Source organism: Hemiscyllium ocellatum, chromosome 3 (assembly GCF_020745735.1).
Source record: "Hemiscyllium ocellatum isolate sHemOce1 chromosome 3, sHemOce1.pat.X.cur, whole genome shotgun sequence".
Classification (NCBI taxonomy): domain Eukaryota; kingdom Metazoa; phylum Chordata; class Chondrichthyes; order Orectolobiformes; family Hemiscylliidae; genus Hemiscyllium; species Hemiscyllium ocellatum.
In genome coordinates, this window is record NC_083403.1 from 106656650 (window position 1) to 106675814 (window position 19165).

General features: G+C 38.7%; 1 long non-coding RNA gene across 1 annotated transcript; it reads left to right on the forward strand.

Moving 5' to 3' along the window:
• Window positions 1–14873: 14873 nt before the first annotated feature.
• LOC132807250 (uncharacterized) lies at window positions 14874–17695 on the forward strand. Its single transcript, XR_009641939.1, has 3 exons — window positions 14874–14920; window positions 16104–16239; window positions 17613–17695. It is a non-coding gene; the product is annotated as an uncharacterized LOC132807250 (long non-coding RNA).
• Window positions 17696–19165: the final 1470 nt, after the last annotated feature.

Genomic DNA, 19165 nt, shown 5'->3' on the forward strand with positions numbered 1-19165 from the left:
TCGAATTTGGAAGTATCGAAAGAGGTCTCCATTAGGTAATCCAAATTTCTGACGCAGCTGTTCAAAAGACATCAGGACCCCTTCTTTAAATAGGTCCCCTAAACATGAGATACCCCTGGATCTCCAGAGGTTAAAAGTGGCATCTGTAAACCCCTGTTGAAATCCCCATGCTCCCAATATCGGAGCAGAGGGAGATGTTTTATGTGAGTTGCCCTCATTTTGCCACGTTATATTCCAAGCTTTAATTGTGTTTAGTATTATAGGGTTTTTACAGTGATCTGTAATGATTTTCCTCTTGTCTGAAAATAAAAGGTTAATAAGTGGGCATTTTACTTGAGAAGTCTCGATGTCCAGCCAGATTGATTGGGTCTTGTCTGACCCGCAATCAGTTATGTAACTTAATAGGGAACTTAACTGATATTTCCTAAAATCTGGGAAGTTCAATCCTCCCCTTGCCTGTGGAAGCTGTAGCTTCTTCAGCTTAATGAGGAGCTGTCTATGATTCCAGATAAAGGAACCCAACCAGCCATATAATTTACTTAGTGCCAGCCTCGGCAGCAACACCGGAAGCATTCTCATAGGGTATAGGAGAATGCTATACCCTATGAGAATTAGTGCTATTCTACCCAGCCAGGAAATTGGAAGGTCTCCCCATCGCTGGAGGTCCTGCCTTATCCTTGCCTGTAAATGCACAAAGTTAGCCTTGTATAACTAACCAAATACTGGGGCAATAAAAAGGCCTAAATATAAGAAACCCTCCAGGGACCACCGAAAGGGAAAGTGGGATCCGTCCACTAAATGGGGTTTCATAGCAAGGCCACCCATTGGCATAGCCTCCGATTTTGAGAAATTTAATTTTATAGCCTGAGAATGCACTAAATGTATTAATAACTTGGATTAAGCGAGGCATGGACATCAGAGGATTACTGAGGAATAGAAGAACATCATCTGCATAAAGGGTAATGTTATGTTTACCTGTACCAATCCTCGGGGCCGTTATATTAGGATCAGCCTGTATAGCTTCTGCTAGTCGTTCAATTATTAGCGTAAATAACAATGGCGAGAAAGGACATCCCTGAGGGCAGCCCCTATCCACACTGAAGCTATCCGAACCTAATCCATTGGTAACCACAACTGCTTTGGGATCACTGAACAATGTTGAGACCCATTTGGTAAACGCCTTTCCAATGTGCAAAACAAATATGACCATTCAACCCTATCGAATGCCTTTTCCGTGTCTAATGAAACTACTACTCCTGATGGCAGGTTTGAATCATATTCAAAACTCTTCTAATATTATCGGATGGTCTACGGCCCTTAATAAACCCCGTCTGATCCTCCTTTATGATATGTGGCAATACCCTTTCTAGTCTCCATGTTAACGTTTTAGAAAGGATTTTAAAATCTACATTTTGCAAGGATATTGGTCTGTATGACGTGCAATCTTCTGGGTCCTTTTTTTAAGGATAAGAGAGATATTTGCCTCTTTCAACAAAGGCGGGAGACAGCCTTGACTGTATGCGTAGTTATACATGTCCATAAGTGGACCAGCCAATATTCCTGTAAATTCTTTATAGAATTCAGCTTGAAAGCATCTGGGCCAGGTGCCTTACCGCTCTGAAGTTGCCTGATTGTGTTAAGTATTTCTTGGGCTGTTAGGGGAGCATTTAAAACCAATACCTGTTCCGGAGTTAGGTCCGGAAAGGTCAAATTTTTAAAAAATGATTGCATCCTCCTAGTTCTGTCTTCACAATCTTGTGATTTATATAAATCAGAATAAAATTTTCTAAAGATTGCGTTAATCCTTTTATGATCATGAGTCAAAATACCCGTACTTTCCTTGATAGACGTGATAGTTTGAGGGGCCTTTTTTTTTCTTTGCAAGAAATGTTAAGTATCTACCCGATTTGTCGCCAAATTCATATAACCTTTGTTTTGCAAATAATATTTCCCTCTTAGTTGTTTGGGTAAGCGTGGTATTTAGAGCTGTCCTAAGGGCTGTAATCCTTTACAATTTGATAATAGAAGGTCTATCAGCATATGCTGTTTCAGTTGCTTTTAAGCGAGCTTCAAGCAGACGCTGTTGTTCCCCTTTAATTTTTTTCTGGATCGCTGAGTATGAGATGATCAAACCTCATGCGTAAGCTTTAAAGGTCTCCCACATCATTGATGGGTTGCTAGCCGTACCTAAATTAATTTCTAAAAAAGTTTTAAATTCTTGAGAGAAGTACTTTACAAATTTACTATCTTTCATCAGGAAGGGGTCCATACGCCAGTGCCAAGGGATGTCCCATTGTTCCTCGCCTTGATTTCCATATATACAGCAGCGTGATCGGAGATTGCTATACTACCTATTTTACAGGATGATATGGAGGCAAAAAACATATCCATTCGCATATGACATTTATGTGGATTGGAGTAAAAAGAAAAATCTCTGCCCTGTGGATGAAGACATCTCCATACATCTACTAATCCTAATTCTTTGTTCAAATCCACCAATTGTCTAGATCTGGGAGATATTCCTGCAGTACTCTTGGGAATCCTATCTATTTCTGGATCCATAATACAATTATAGGGAGAGACTTTAATTGTATGACGGGCACCGAGAGCCATCAATTTTGAGAACGCTTCCGTTATAAATTCAAAAGGATGTGCCGGGGGGCAATACAGATTTAAAATCCCATATTCCTCTCCATTTATAAGGGCTTTAATCAGAATATATCGTCCAGATTAATCTTTTATCTGATTTAGGATTTTGAGAGGGAAATTCTTCCGAATAAAAATAACAACTCCCCTGCTTTTTGAGCTAAAAGAAGAAAAAAAAACGCCTGATCAAATCCATCCTGTCATAATTTCAAGTGTTCTTTATCCAACAAGTGTGTCTCCTGTAGGAGAGCTATATCAACTCTTTCTTTCTTGAAATTTGATAATATTTTCTTCCTTTTAACTGGCGAATTACTCCCCTTGACATTCCAGGTGCACCGTTTAACCGACTGATCAACCATAATTGTCCGGGCAAATCTGAAACCCCTCGGGAGGGGAAACCCTATCCAGAACACCCCGAGCATAGCGCGTATAAAATTCACAAAAATAAAGGCTCTCTAATACACTCACAACAGTATAATAAAAACCTATTTCTAAAAAAAAATAATAACGTATTGAAATGGAGATTTTCCTCCTTGTTCCCAGGGGTATCGCTTCCTTGACCCAGGCGCTCCTCAATAGGATCAGGAAAGTTCAAATATACTACAGAGCTAGAGTTAACAGTGAGCACCCTACCCCCACCCCCCCCACCCACACCAACACCTCGATATATTTGGTAATGTTAATACCATGTATAAACATATATAACTATAAAATTACAATCTCAACAAGTAATAATTAAATATAATAATACAAAATAAGAAGGGAAAACAACCCCACTCCTAGAGACAGAGGTAAAATAGAATAAGATAACCACCTCCCCCCACCAACATTAACTAGACCCCCTGGCCTATATAGAATAATTTAAAAAACCAAAAGGGGGGGGGGAGAAAATCGTTAAATAGAGAACAAACAAATAAATCCCTCTCCCCACCCCCCAAGATAATATTAAACAGTAAGGTAAAAAAAGAAAAGGGGGGATGTAAACTGGAGTGGAGGAAGCAAACCAACATCAATTATCTCTTATAATTTATCTAAGAGAGTCCAAAAATTCCTTCGCCTTTTCCAGCAATCCGAAGTTATACACGGATCCTTCATGGTTAAACTGTAGCATAAGGAGTACTGAATATTTAAGTCCCTTAAATACTTCTTTGCCTCATCGGATGCCTTCCTCTTTCGGACCAGAGCTGGGGAAAAGTCCTGGAATAACATGATCTTGGATCCTTTATAGATCATGGCTTAGGGATCTTTTCCAAGATTTCTAGAGGCTTCTAGGAGTATCTGCCTCTCCTTATAGCTCTTCAGCCGGAACAGGACCAGGCGGAGGCGCTGGTTCGAGCAAGGCCCGCATATTGCAACCCGGTAGGTCCATTCAACCCTTACCTGGCCTGATCCAGCCTCCAGATTTAACAGCTGTGGCAGCCACTGATCGAGAAACACTGTAAGCTGGCCTTCCTCTTCCTGTTCGGGAAGGCCCAGCAAACAAATATTTTTTCGACGACCTCGATTCTGAGGTCATCAATGTGGTTCTCTAAGGTCCGGACTCGCTGTTCGAGAGTCCGGACCTGATCCACGGCCGATTGTGCTGTAGTTTCGGAGGTCGCGGCCTTTAGTTCTGCCCCTCTGACTCGGCGCTTGATTTCCTTAATGTCTCGGTCGTGCTTTTGCAGCGCTGCCAAGAGTGAGTCCCATCGACTTCAGGATTCTTCAATAAAAGCGTCGATCTTCCCATCCAGTTTGGAGATGATTTCCCCAAGGCTCGCCACCGTAGGTAAGTCCCCCGGGGCAGCTGCGGACGCCTCTGCTGCAGCTGGAGAGGGTGGGGGAGGGGTTCCTGCTTGCTGAGAGCTGCGGGCTCTTTTCCCTTTAGTCATTTTTACTGAAGATTAAATTGTTTAAATTCAATACTAAGCAACTAATTAAATTAAACAGCTATTTTAAATGATTTGGTGAGTGTGGTGGGGTGGGTGTCCCACTTTACCCAAGTCTTGGGAGGAGCACTGTAGACTCAGATTTGCTAGGTCGCCACCATCTTGGATCCCCCTCCATAAGACCTTAAGGCATAGAAGCAGAAATAAGCCATTCAGTCTGCTTTATCATTCACTGAGATCATGGCTAACCTGATAATCTTCAGTTCTATTTTCCTACCTTTTCCCTCTAATTTGTGATTCCCTTACTGTCTTGGCCTTAAATTTACTTAATGACCCAGCCTCTACAGCCCTCTGTGGTAAAGAATTTCAAAGATCCAGTACCCTTAGAGAAGAAATTCCTCCTTATCACTGTCTTAAATGTGCAACCCCTTATTCTGAGATTAAGCCCTCTGGTCCTAACTCTCCCACAAGGGAAAAACAATCTCTCCTCAGTTACCCTATTAAGTCCCATAAGAATCTATCTTGTTTCAAAAGGGCTGTCTATCATTTTTCTAAATTGTAATGAGCACAAACCCAATCTGCTCAATGTATCCTCATTAGGCAGTCCCTATACACCTGGTATCCACCTAGTGAACCTTCTCTGGACTGCCTCCAATGCAACTATATCTTTTCTTCAACAAGGCATCCACAGTATTTCAAAATTCGAGCAAAATCTCTATTTTTACACTCCATTCCATTTGAAATAAAGGTTATTTTCCTTCTGAACCTGAACTTGGATGCTAGCTTATTGTAATTCATGGATGACCATTCCCAAGTCCTTCTGTTTGTTCTGTAGCTTCCTGCAGACTTCCTCTATTTAAATAATGGAGCTCATTACTTCTTATTTATAAAGTGCTTTTTTTCCCAGATTCTATTCCATCTACCAACCTTTTTTCCCACTTCCTTAACTTGTCTATATTCCTCTGAAGATTCTGTGTCTTTCTCACCACTTGCTTTCCCACTTCTTCTTGTGCCATCTGCAAACTTGGCTCCAGTACATTCTCTTTCCTCATCTAGGTCATTAATATATATTGTAAATAATTGTGGTCTCAGCACTGATCCCTAAAAATGTTCCCCTTAACCCAACTGTCTTTTGTTAGTTAGCCAATCCTCAGTCAATGCTAATATACTGTTTGCAACACTGGGCTAATCTTATTAAGTACTGTATGGTATAACATGTTATTAATGCCAAACACAAATTGTGGAAATGTACACGTAAGTTTAGAGGTGGTGATGGAAAATAATAATTTGATGGTATAGCAATTGAACTGTTGGGGTGTATTTTTTGAGGTTAATTGCACAATCACAGAATCTCAACAAGTCATAGAAAATGATGAGGCACTTTGAATACATATATATTGACAATTATGTGGGCCAGATACTTATAGGTACAGGACTGATTGAATAAGGACAAACTAATGTAGAGATTAAAATTAGGCTTTTTTTTTGCCAGAAGTCAACCCAAAATTTGCACCAAAGTAGGATGTATACCAGAGAATAGAGGGATGTCACCATTATTGGGAGAGCTTCCTGATGAAGGGCTTATGCCCGAAACATCGATTCTCCTGTTCCTTGGATGCTGCCTGACCTGCTGCGCTTTTCCAGCAACACATTTTCAGCTCTGATCTCTAGCATCTGCAGACCTCACTTTCTCCTCAGAGCAGGGATAGCCACCAGGAAATCTAAACATTGGCTAAATCTGTGAAAATAATTGGAAGGTCAACAAATGTTGGAAGTATTCTGAAGTGGACCTGGAAGTGAACATGATACTTGGAAAATCATGACAGGAGTTCTGATCATAGGAGATGGAAATTCAGAACATGAGGGAGAGAGAGTGGAGATCATAGAGTCATCAAGGTCTACAGCACAGAAAGCATGGTAAAGGTACTATGGAATAGACTTGGTGTGGCAGGAAAAGTAGAACCCTTATGATAAAGATGTTTTAGTAGCTACAAATAAAGTAGTTGATGACAGCTTCCAGAAAAAAAAGCTTTGAAGACCTAGAAAGAATTTGTTTGCATATACTAAGATACTGGATAGGAGAGAGCCAGCCGAATTGTACAGATGGATTTGCCCAGAAATGTGCTCCCTGATGGGACATGTAAGGTTAAAGCCAGATTAGTGGCTCAAGTTTTCTTAAAAAGTCAATAAGTTAAAGTGGATTCCTGTAGTTCAGGAAAACTGATTTTGTAGGTAAATTGTTTACTATGAAAGCTTTTTCACCTTTTTCACCTTTTCAGGGTGAAAAATTTCAAAGGGAATTATTTTCAAAATAACTGAAAGTAATAAGTGATATAGAAGAAAAGCTGTGGAAATTAAACAAATGGTGTGTTTATGGGATGAATGGTGCAGTGAGGGTATGGTATTTCTTAGATATTGTGCCAAGCATTTATCTTGATCTAAGATCAACCTAACTTATGCACCCCTCAATTTACTGCCATCCATGTGCTTGTTCAGCAGTCGCTTGAATGTCCTTAATTCTGCTACCACCGCTGCAGTGCATTTCACGCACCCACCACTCTGAGACCCCACAAGTATCATGCACTATGAGAGAAAACCCACAGTTCTGTAGGAGGCAATCTGAAATGAGGACCTCCGTCCTAATTCAAAAAAAAAGTAGGAACAAGCTGGCAGCTTCAATCTGATTGCCATACCTTGGAATATCTGAGTCATAGGCATGGACATGAAGTAGAATAAGTAAGGAGTGACTTTGGGACAACAATCTTGGAAAATATTAATTATATCCCAATAAATTGGGCCAAGTGCTCATTAAAAGATTTTGTAGCAAGAGAAGACTTATTGACAAGTTTTTATTTGGACAGTTAAACTAGTAGTGTACTCAGAATAGAGCCGATGCCTGTTATGACATATTGGAGCTGAGCACAATCATGAAATATGCTACTGTTGAGGAGATAAAAGGAATTAAGTTCAGAAAAATTCACACTCAAGTTTATAGCCTTGGCTGACCCAGAAGATATGAAGCTTGTCTTGTTTAATGCTACTTCACATGTCAATCTTCTATGTGGCTATTTTAGTTCAGGGTTTGTTCCATTTTTTTGGTAGGTAAAAATAATAAATGTCCATTGGCTTTGGAGGCCAATAAAATAAAAAAAAGTGCAACTAGGTGTGCCTTAGTTGCTGAAAATTGGTGCTAATAGAAGCTATAGATAGATGGGACTATTTATCCAACATTCTAAAGGAACTCCTGTACAAAAGACAATGTTGTGTGCATAACCATGCTCTTTTTAGCAATGTATATTTGACAAAGGGTGACACTGAGAAAGATTTAAGATTGACCTTGCCAGCAAAAAGGAAACATTAGAAAGAAAACAAATTTCTAGAATAAAGTGGATTGATGCAAGGCATCATTTGCCAAATTGTTCCAGAAAAATGTGCTGGCAGCAAGCAATTTGGCGTGGCATGGTGGCTCAGTGGTTAGCACTACTGTCTCACAGCACCAGGGACCCAGGTTCGATTCCAGCCTTGGGCAACTGTCTGTGTGGAGTTTGTACATTCTCCCCGTGTCTGCATGGGTTTGCTTCCGGTTTCCTCCCACAGTCCAAAGATGTGCACGTCAAGTGGATTGGTCATACTAATCATACCATAGTGCTAGGTGCATTAGTCAGAGGGAAATGGGTCTGGATGGGGTACTCTTCGGAGGGTCACTGTGGACTGGGTGGGCCAAAGGGCCTGTTTCCACACTGTAGGGAATCTCATCTAAACCGCTCAAGAGTATAAAACCTGGTCAAATGCCTTCTCAGCATTTAGAGAAATCACCAATCCCAGTAGTAACTATTGTTGACTCGCTTGAATTACGTTAAGTGGCCTCCTAACGTTATTGGAGGATCTGCAGCCCTTTATGAAGCTTGTCTAGTCCTCTTTAACAATAAAAGATAAAACAGTTTCCAGCCTTAATGCAAGAGTCTTAGGATTTTAGTGGGCGGCACAGTGGCACTGCTGCCTCACTGCGCCAGAGACCCGGGTTCAATTCCTGCCTCAGGCGACTGCCTATGTGGAGTTTGCACATTCTCCCAGTGTCTGCCTGGGTTTCCTCTGGGTGCTCTGGTTTCCTCCCACAGTCCAAAAATGTGCAGGTTAGGTGAATTGGCTGTGCTAAATTGCCCTTAGTGTTAGGTGAAAGGTTAAATGTAGGGGAATGGGCCTGGGTGGGTTGTGCTTCAATGGGTCTGTGTGGACTTGTTGTTCCAAAGGGCCTGTTTCCACACTAAGTAATCTAATAATAGCCATCTTCAATGCTCGTGATGTAGTGTTATTAGCGCATGAAAGAAAATGGAACCTTGTTTGAGCCACTTGGTGGTTAAACATATTATATTTTTTCTTTGTTTAACGAAAGAAAGGGTGAGTATGGGAGTTTGTTTTATAAGGAATATGAAAAAATTAGTTACTGATCAGTTCTATTTATAGGATATTCTATTTATAGAATATGAAAACTTATTCAATTTTGATTTGTTCTGTTCAAGGATTGTTTGTATGTTTACAAGAATTTTATTTCAAGGGAAGAGGGCAATCTTAATATGGCAAGTAATTAAGTAGGTGATTGGGGTTAATTGACTAATTGACTGGGTAGATTTTGAGGGGGAACAGGGGGATCTAGTGCATGGGAAGTGTTTGAAAACTGAGTACTGAATAAACTCTACCACAAAGAAAGATGCCTAGTTTTCTATCTCACCCATTGGCTTAGATCTTTATTGACAAGTGGAAGGTTGAAAGCTGGCCAGGAAACCATTGGTCTGGTCAAGTCTAGATGTAATAAAGGAATAGTTTCAGTAGTGAGTGAATTGAGGCAAGGGTGGAGACAGATTTTGTTACAAAGGGAGATGGAGAATGATGGGTTGACAATGTTGTCAAAAGTTCATCACAAGGTCAAATGAAATGACACAGTCTGTTTCAGCCTCCGAGAGCTGCCAGGAGAGAGAGAGAGAAAGCTAGAAAATATAGTTTGTTGTAAGGACCAATGATAGGGCCTTTAACCTTCCTAATGTTAAGTAGATAAACTTTCTGCTCATTATGGACCAGATGTGAAACACTTTGAGAAATTTGAAGTGAAGGGTGTTAATGAGAAGAGGTGGTGAGGTAGGCTTATGTTGTTTAAATGTAGGATATGATGTTGTGATTGCTGCTGAAAATGTGTTGCTGGAAAAGCGCAGCAGGTCAGGCAGCATCCAAGGAACAGGAAATTCGACATTTCGGGCATAAGCCCTTCATTCCTGATGAAGGGCTTATGCCCGAAACGTCGAATTTCCTGTTCCTTGGATGCTGCCTGACCTGCTGCGCTTTTCCAGCAACACATTTTCAGCTCTGATCTCCAGCATCTGCAGACCTCACTTTCTCCTCTATGATGTTGTGATAGGCAGCATCTGGGTTGGAAATAGGCGAGTTGAGAAAGGAGAGGTCCCTTGTGCCTTCAGTAGTAAGGAAGCAGGAGGAATTTCAGTTGAATCTCAGGTTGTGGCAGAATAAGAATGGAAACAGGTGAGGACAGTCCCACCCAGTTAACCTGGTGGAGAGGTGTTGAAGGAAGATGATATAGTCAATCATGTCAGGCTGCAGATACGTTGCAAAATAGAAAGAAAATATTTAACACAGTAACTGTAACTTAGGTCTCAATTTCAATTTTGATAGCAATTTCAATACAGTGGTAGAAGTGGAAACTTGAATGAAGGATTGCAAGTATTAAGTTGAAGAGAAAGAGCAGTAGACTTTGGAGAGGGGAATAACCCATTCAAAGACTCTTTGAAGGGAAAAAGGAGATTAGAGATGAGGGGAGTATTTGCACAGACAGTGGGGTTAAGAGCAGGTTTTCTGAGATGAGGATAATTTTAATTTTCAAATACAACAGTAATGCAGTTGACTTGAAAGTGACGGGGCACCACCAGAGGAGTCAGAATCATTAGTAAGATCATTTCAGTGATTCCGACTTTGGAAAAAGAGTCAAGGGAACAAGATTTAGATTTTGTGAACTTAGATAGCGAAACAGGATAGATGGATGAAATCAGAAAAATGTATATATATTCAGGGTTAGAACAATGAACGACCTAAGGTGAAGCTTTGCTTGGTGGACAGTGGAACAAAAGGATGCAATAGAAGCAAAAAGAGAAATTGCTGGAGAAACTCAGCAAATCTGGCGGTGCATTAGGAGAGAAACTGTTAATGTTTTGAGATTAGTGACCATTGTTTGTGAACATGAAGCAACAGAAGCATTTAAACAAACCCATAAAATTTAGCAACAAAACCCAATAATATCTTGCACCATTTGAACATAGGGGTGGAGTAAGTAGAAGAGAGAAGTTTAAGAAGATAGTTTGTACTGGAGAATTGGGTTTTTCTGGCTCTCAGGATCACCTTGGAATAGTGAGCAGTCTTGACAAGGAAGCGAGACCCATTCATGTTGTGTGTCCAGCTATTATCTGCTCAAGTCTATGTTACTTGGACTGAACTAGATGAGGACTTTATCACAGAATGCGAATCAGTGTAAAGGGTAATCTCCTTAATGGAAGCAAGAATACGATGAGTGGAGAGGGATACAAGGCCATGAGCGCTCATCTGGCTCAGTGGTATATCTCAGCCTGGGTTCAAGTCCCACCTGTTCCAGAGGTGTTTAATAACATCTCTGAATAGGTTGTTTGGAAAATGTCTACAAGACAGTGATTAGAGACTGCCTTACTTTTTGAGGTTAGTTTTGGAGAACAATCAAAATGCACACCTGGAGACAAGTTGCATTTTACGGCTACATAGCAAGTGTAGGATCACTCATTGACATGAAACTTTAACTCCTTGTTTTCCCCCCCCCCCCCCCCCCCCCCACAGATACTACCTGACTTTGAGTATTCAGTGCATTTTCTATTCTATTTTTGATTTACACAACCTGTGAGCAGTGTAGTTTTTGTGATTCATATATGTGTATGTGTGAAAATATTATTAGAATATTTCCTTGCAAATCTTCGAGCCAAAGTCTGTAAAAAATAAAAACTATTTCTTGCTTCTGGTCGATATAAACAATTATAGTTAAATTTGAGAATAGATATTCAACAAAGGATTTAAGTTCCACTTTTTAAAAATATGTTGATTTCTGTTCTTTTTTTCAGATCATTGTATTTCAAAATTGGCTGGAGTCAGTTCTTGCAAAAAGAAACTTTCCAAGAGACCAGGGTACATGAGAAAAGATGTTGAACAAAGGTTGCATCACCCTCCACTTGTTGATGTCCAATTTGTATCACCACAAGTTGAAAATGAAAGAATGACTTGTTCCAACTTGCCTTTTAATAACAACAAACTGGTGGAATGCTTAAATAATCTTAAGCACTTAAAGGATGTCAAAACTGCTGATCATCAGAGTACAATTTCAAATCATGTGGCTGCTGAAAATCCTGTAGTTGCAACTACTAGGTCAAATATGATACCAGAAAACATTCAGAGTTCTGATTCTACCTGTCAGTGGACTGATGATTGTGATGACTCCTGTGACACCAGAATTAAAACTTGCTCCAAGTGTTTTTCATCAGGTTCTCTCCAGAAGCAAGATGCTTGCCTTACACAGAGTGGAAGGGATAACAGTAATGCTGTAAATAAGCCACAAGTTATTGCTAGTCCAAAGAAACAAGTAGATAATGAAAATGTTAAAAAACTGCAGCTTTGGAACACAGACGAAGAAATATGTTCGAGTAATGCCTTCATTTCCAGCTTCAGTTTTATCCAAATGTCATTGAATTATCGTAGCATTAATGCTAACAGTAAAGATGAACTGCAGCAGAATGGATTTGTTTCAAATTTACAGTTTCCCCAAGCTCAGCCACATTTAAGTTTGTGTCAAGTTAGTACTTTAGCAACAAAGCAATTGTACTCCAAACCTTTAAGGGATACTGTTGAGCCTCCTTGTTCACATTTTTCTCAAAGTGTTGACATTAAATGTGCCATAAACACACAATCAAAAGGCAGTTCTCAGAATTATGACTCTCTCTTATTAGACGTAGACTTTCCATTTCTGCGTTCCGTTGATTATTCTGATGATTCTTCAAATTCATCTGTAACTTCAGGGTATGAGAGCAACGTCACTGCCTTTGATCAAAAATGTAACTCCTTTTTGAGGAAGTATGAACAGATTCTTCAAGATTGTCTGCTTGAAAACAGGATGATGTTCAAGGCTAGTGTTCTCACTGTATTTGAAATAGCTAACGTTCATGAATGACCTACTGCAGTTCTTATTTTTTATGGTCTTATGGTATAAATGGAGTGTTAAGTTCTGAAACAAAATTTGTACAGACTGTCATTCCACTAAGAAACAATTTTACAACACTAATGTTACTTAAATTGGTAATCCTCCCAGAATTTTCTAAAGTGTTTGACACTGTTTTCTAAAACCAGCCTATCTGCTCAACTAAAATTTCCCTTCTTTTCACTGAAGAAAGTTCAAATATAGGCAGGAATATTTAAGTAAACAAATAGTTGTTGTTTCAACTTGCAGATTCAATGATCAAAGATTGAGTGACCACTGGTTACTCACAGTCTTAGAGTTGAACTGTATCTATTTCGGACCATCAGTGAAGCTATCCAATGACCTTAGTAAAAACAAACATTTCTGGATTCTTGCTATGATTTTTTAAACGAGAACTTTTGGTTGGTTATATGAATTTTGCCTTAAATTTCTGAGAGTAGTGGCAAAATGTGGGGTGGCTCTGTGGGCCTTTGGATCAGTAATCAGCATAGTGAAATACAAAGAGGCAGAACTTACAATTTCCATCTAAACTGAGTTCCAGCAACAACCCAATAAAAATCTTATTTTTGCAACAACATCTCATGGAATAATGTCAGGTAGTACAAAGTGATTAGCTGGAATAGTCAACATTTAGCATGGCACTAAGGGAAGGAATGTTTTATGTATGTGCAATGTGTAAAAAATTACAAATCTGTTCAAGATTTTATTATGTTTGGTGCATATCTATCTGTTTGTATGCTGGTATGATCCCAAATGCCAGTAAGACTGGATAAGTCCGATCCCAGTGTGAAACCTGGCTTTATAGGATAGAACGTAAGTTTTATTTTTGTAATTGAGTAACCATGGTAGTTAGTCACTTAACATATTCAAAGAGGCTGCCAGTGTACATTTTACAAAAGAAATCAAAGTTTGTTACAAGAAAAGGAAAATACTCTACACGATGTAAGAATTATTTGAAACAGTCTTATTGCAATTATCAGCAATAAAGGTTCAACCTTTTTAGGCTCAACATTAACCTTACAGATCCTTCATGGAGAATGGAGTGTCACTTTGTTTCCACCATAAAGTTCCTTGTTTATTTGATATGGCTGTTTCTTTCCAGAAAACGTCTGCATCCTCCTGATTCTATAGTTAACGTCTGTTTGTAAGAGCCTTAAACTGCTGACACAGTTCACTTGTTTCTAACATGCATTCCTTAAACTTCTATTCCACATTGTTCTGTTTGTGGCGCTTCTCAGGGCCTCTTTCTCCTGAAAGAAAACTACACGTAGACACATACACTTCTTCTGGATGGTTCTCCCTCTAAAGGCAAACTGTCTGTTTTTGTCTTACTGGGTCATGGGATACACAAAGTACTGATCTATTCATCTGAAGAGTTTCTTAAAAAATATTCATCCAAATGCACAACAACAAACTTTTAGATAATCCACCACCATTCACAGGATTCAAATGAAACTAAATCATCCTTCTTAACATCCATAACATAGAAGTATAAATCAAACCTAAAGCTACATGGTTATCTCCACTTCTGAACACCAGTTTCCAAATAAATATGTCATGAACCTTTATGACTGCATAAATCAGTGCTTCCAAAATATTTTTCCCACTGTCACCCCATTGGAAAGCTTGAAAATTATTCAGACCCCTCTGAGGCTTGTGAGATGATGAGTGGGAGGGTCAGTGAATGTGTGGGCCAGTCTGTTATAGGCGTGGTGCAGCTGTTGTAACTTAGTTAGGCTTCCAAAGCAGACATTCTTGCCCTGGACCTCATGATACCAAAATTTCATTTTGCGATCCCTACTTTGGTTCCAGATTATTGAATTGGAATAATTCAATATTGACATTTATTGAATGTCAGTTTGCTTCAAGAAGCAAATATAGTATTGCACAAACCAAACCTTTTAAGTAGGGAAAATCTACAGAATTTGATACAGCTTGAATTTTGGTTATAGTAAGCTTCATTATTCCCAAAGAATTCATTTTGAAAAAGTGCCTGGATGTTGGCTTTTGAGTATGCTTTTTTTTTTGCTTTTACCGTGTGACCTTTTCTGTTTCGATCTGTAGCATCAGTCTTTGATCTTAAAACTGAAGAAACTTCAGAAGAAGGCTGTATGGGAAGATGATTATGAGAAAGGTAAGTTCATGTTGAATTTTCTCATAGCTAAGAGAATTGCTCTGAAATCTGATGATAGTCAAAGAACTTTACATCCTTTGACAATGTGAGCTGAATTTCCTTCAAATGGTTAAGACCAGAAGTTGTGTTCTAGCATGCTAATATGAAACTGATCTATGATGGTGAACTGGTGCTTATGATACCCCACAAACGAAATTGTTGATGTTAACCTCTAATGAAAGGAAGTTAAGGCTTTCTGTTATGTCTTTACCTATACATCAATTTCTGTCTGTGTTTATTTTCTTGAAATGTTTTTCAGGTCTTAACTAGCTTTGTTTACCAGATCGAAAATTTGGTTAGATTATGATTACCAGTCCTGAAAAATTCTGTCACATCTGAATTATGTCTATCTTCCTGTTTGTTGCTGCAGCTCATTTTAGATGTGAATTTTGCCAGTGGAGTCTGCTACATTACATGTGGCTTTATGCCACATTTACTGTTAGCTTATGCTATTATACTCATTTGACCATTTTGCTTAACATTAAATAAGTTGAAGTCCTCTATTGTTACAAAATTGTAAGCTGGACAATCACGTGTAATTTACAAATACTGTTGGCTTGTTTCACTTGGATGCTTAGAGTAAGATCCAGTTGTTAACTTTTTCCTGTACATTTTTTTTTACACCCAGCTGAACCATTTAATTTATAGAGTCATAGGGATGTATAGCACGGAAACAGACCCTTCGGTCCAACTCATCCATGCTGGCCATTTATCATAAATTAATCTAATCCTATTTGCCAATACTTGGCCCATATCCATCTAAACTATTACTTGGGGCTCACTATGTAGTTTACTTAGACTTGTCAGAACTACATATATCCATATGCAGTCTTGTTCTGTTCTGCAAGCAGAAAAAAAACATGCCTAAGCATTAAACAAATGCATATGAGTCAACTGTTCCCTTGTGCTCTGTCCATAGAAGTGCCTCAGCCAATCAGAGTTTGCAGTAAAAATTGTTGTTCCCTTTGACATTCAAAATTCTTCTACCTGTTCTGATGAGTGAATGCATAATGAAAAGCTTCAACAGCATGCCTTTTTTTGATCAAATCTCACCTTTTTAGTGTTGTATGTAGACGTAATTGTCATTTATGAAGAATAGCAATTGTCTCATCAAATTTGAAATAATAATTTGGTTTTATTTTAGCTGACCAGTTCAACAAGAAATTAGCTGAGTTGAAAAGAGAGAATTCCTTAAAGTTCCAGCTACCTTCCTCCCATCCTTGTATTGCAAGATTTGTGCAAGAAATTGAACTTCAAGCACAAGTTGCTGAGCATTATAAGTATGTGCATTATTCTATTAGCAGATTATAAATGAAAATTGAAAGAAATACCATTTTATGTAAAGGAACAAAGTCATTTTGATTTTTAAATAGAAATGTTTACAGAAAATTTTCATTATACCAGACATATCTTAGATTTTCTTTTACATATATATTTTATTACCACTGTTGGGATCCAAAGATGGATACTCCATTTCTGAGTTTCTCCAGTGACACCAATTACAAAGAGCATCTCTGTCAATATTTTAGAATAACTTGGTTTTTAACAGTGCAATATAGAAATGTAGAAACAAAGAGAATAAGTGCAGGAGCAGGCCCTTCTATGATCATGGCTGTATCCTATTTTTGCTTTCTCTCTACACCCCTTGATCCCCAACATCCAGCTCCTCCTTGAATATATCTAATGAACTTGTCCCAATAACTTCTTGTGGGAAAGAGTTTCACAACTCTGAAGAAATTCTTCCTCATCTCATACTCCTTATTCTTAGACTGTGGGCCCTAATTCTGGACTTTCCCAAAATCAGGAACATTCATTTCAGATCCAGCCTGTCCAGCCCCCTCATGATTTTATAGTTTCTATGAAATCCCCTCTAATTCTTCTAAATTCCGGCAGGTATAAGCCTAGTTGATCCAGTCTTTCCTCATATGTCAGTCCTGCCATCCCAAGAATCAGTCTGATGAACCTTCGTCAGATTCCTTCAATAGTAAGAACATCCTTTCTCAGAGTAGGAGCCTAAAATATGTGTGTGCTAGTATAACCCTAGCTGTATTTATATGAAAATTGCTCATCTAAATTTTGTTATTCTCCCTGTATTTTGAATTCTCATCTAACTTCTAGCTTGTTCAACCCACAGTTTTTCTTTAGCAAAATTTGACAACAGAATTCTATTTTTACTTCAATCTTGACTTGCTGATTAGCCCTGATTAAATTTTAATAAATCAAAATGTTTGATTTAGCCCTGATTTAAATTTTAATAAATCAAAATGTTTGTTCTTAAAACTGTTCTCATTCTGTTCTTATCCTGGACTAAGAATATCTGTTGACAACAGCTTGAAATATATAAATTAATATGCATGTTAAGTTTAAAGCTTACATATGTCCTCTGCTATAAGTACAAACTTAAGACATGATCTGGTTTAACTTACCCTTTTCCTGGTGAAGTGCCTCTCATGTTTTGTCGAGCTTTTTTAGTGAAATCTGCTAAAACTGTGTACAAGGCATTAGCTAAAGCAGTCTGTTAATAACTAATAGCACTGGTCTTGAATAGAAATCCAGTTTTTTAATATAAGAACCTTTAATATTTTGGGTGTGCTGGTGTTTCATGTGCAAAGGATATACAATAGTTTGTAACCTTTTGTTAATGTATGTTTAGCAATCCAGGTAATTTACTGCATACCGTAGAAGAGAGATTTTCAGATTCAACACCTCATAATCTACACATGTCATGGTCAAGGAAAAAACAACTTATTCAAGACAGGCAACAATTACAAGTATGTGGTGAATTTTACACAATTAATGTCTTTTTTTTTTATAGACTGAAGCAAATTATGTAGTTAATTTACTGGTTCCTATGGATGGGACATCTTTCAAATTGAAATTTCTGAAAAGAGAAATATATGCATTTATGAAATAGAATTTGCAATTTTACTATAGTTCACAATAGAAATGTGTTGAAATTCATCTGATCCCAGCTGATGATGTTGCTGGATGAATCAGATCCCTGTCCGGAAACTGCCTTGAAAAATCATACTTTCACTAGTTTTGTTTTTAACAAAGTGCTGTCTCAGTTAAAACGCTAGTACACAATGCTGCTGATTTGCTATTAACAAGAAAACAGAAGTTTATTATAGAAGAAATGATGATTAAGTTGTACAATTCAAAATAAAATAGTGCTGCTGTCTCATGAGAGAGACAACTGATGGTGAGTTTAACTTGAGGTTCACCATGTCTCGGGAGGTTGAGAAGAACGGACCTTTATGGTGTGGAGCCTGAGCTGTAGAAATTGCAGGGTATCAGGGAACATGAGGATTATGTGAACCCTCTGTTCCAGGTGGCAGTCCTTAGATTAAGTACTGACTATACTGCAATCCTGCAGGATTGCATTCAGTCATAGAGATGTATCGCATGGAAACAGACCCTTCATTCCAACTTGTCCATGATGACCAGATATTCTAACCTAATCTAGTCCCATCTGCCAGCACTTGGCCCATATCCCTCTAAACTGTTCCTATTCATACGCCCATCCAGATGCCTTTTAAATGCTGTAATTGTACCAGCCTCCACCACTTCACCTGACAGCTCATTCCATACACGCACCACACTGAGTGAAAAAGTTGCCCTTTAGGTCCCTTTTATATCTTTCCCCTCTCACCCTAAACCTGTGCTCTCTAGTTCTGGACTCCCTCACTGTTAAAGTACAGATTTGAGATGGCCCAGGGAATCCCTTATGGACTGAGACCTGTGAGCCTCTCTCTTAGTTCATCCTGGAGATCGTACTCTTTGGAAGTCTGGAATAAAAAAACCTCTTACAGACAGATTAGTTTAATTTTAGTCATCCCCTTTATTTACTAATAGCAACATTGATACCTATAAGCTAAACTAACTAGGTTCTAATAATCTGTGAGAGTAGGGTACCAGCTCTTCAAGTGTCCCAGCAGGCTACTCTAATGTACTGACACAAAGTGGCTTCCTTTATACAAAAGTTGACAAAAACATTGCCTGTTCTTAATTAGACAGATAACAGTGAATGACAATAATTCGTAAGGAAGAAAGGTTAATTGACAAGTCTGTGTACACTTGACTAATCACTCCTACAGGCCCTATGCCATTCATCGGGTAGGAAAAACAAATCCAGCCGAGTTTGGTGCCTGCTAGCGAGATGATAAACTCCTATTATAAAGAGGTACCAGTCTGAGCTAATTAGAG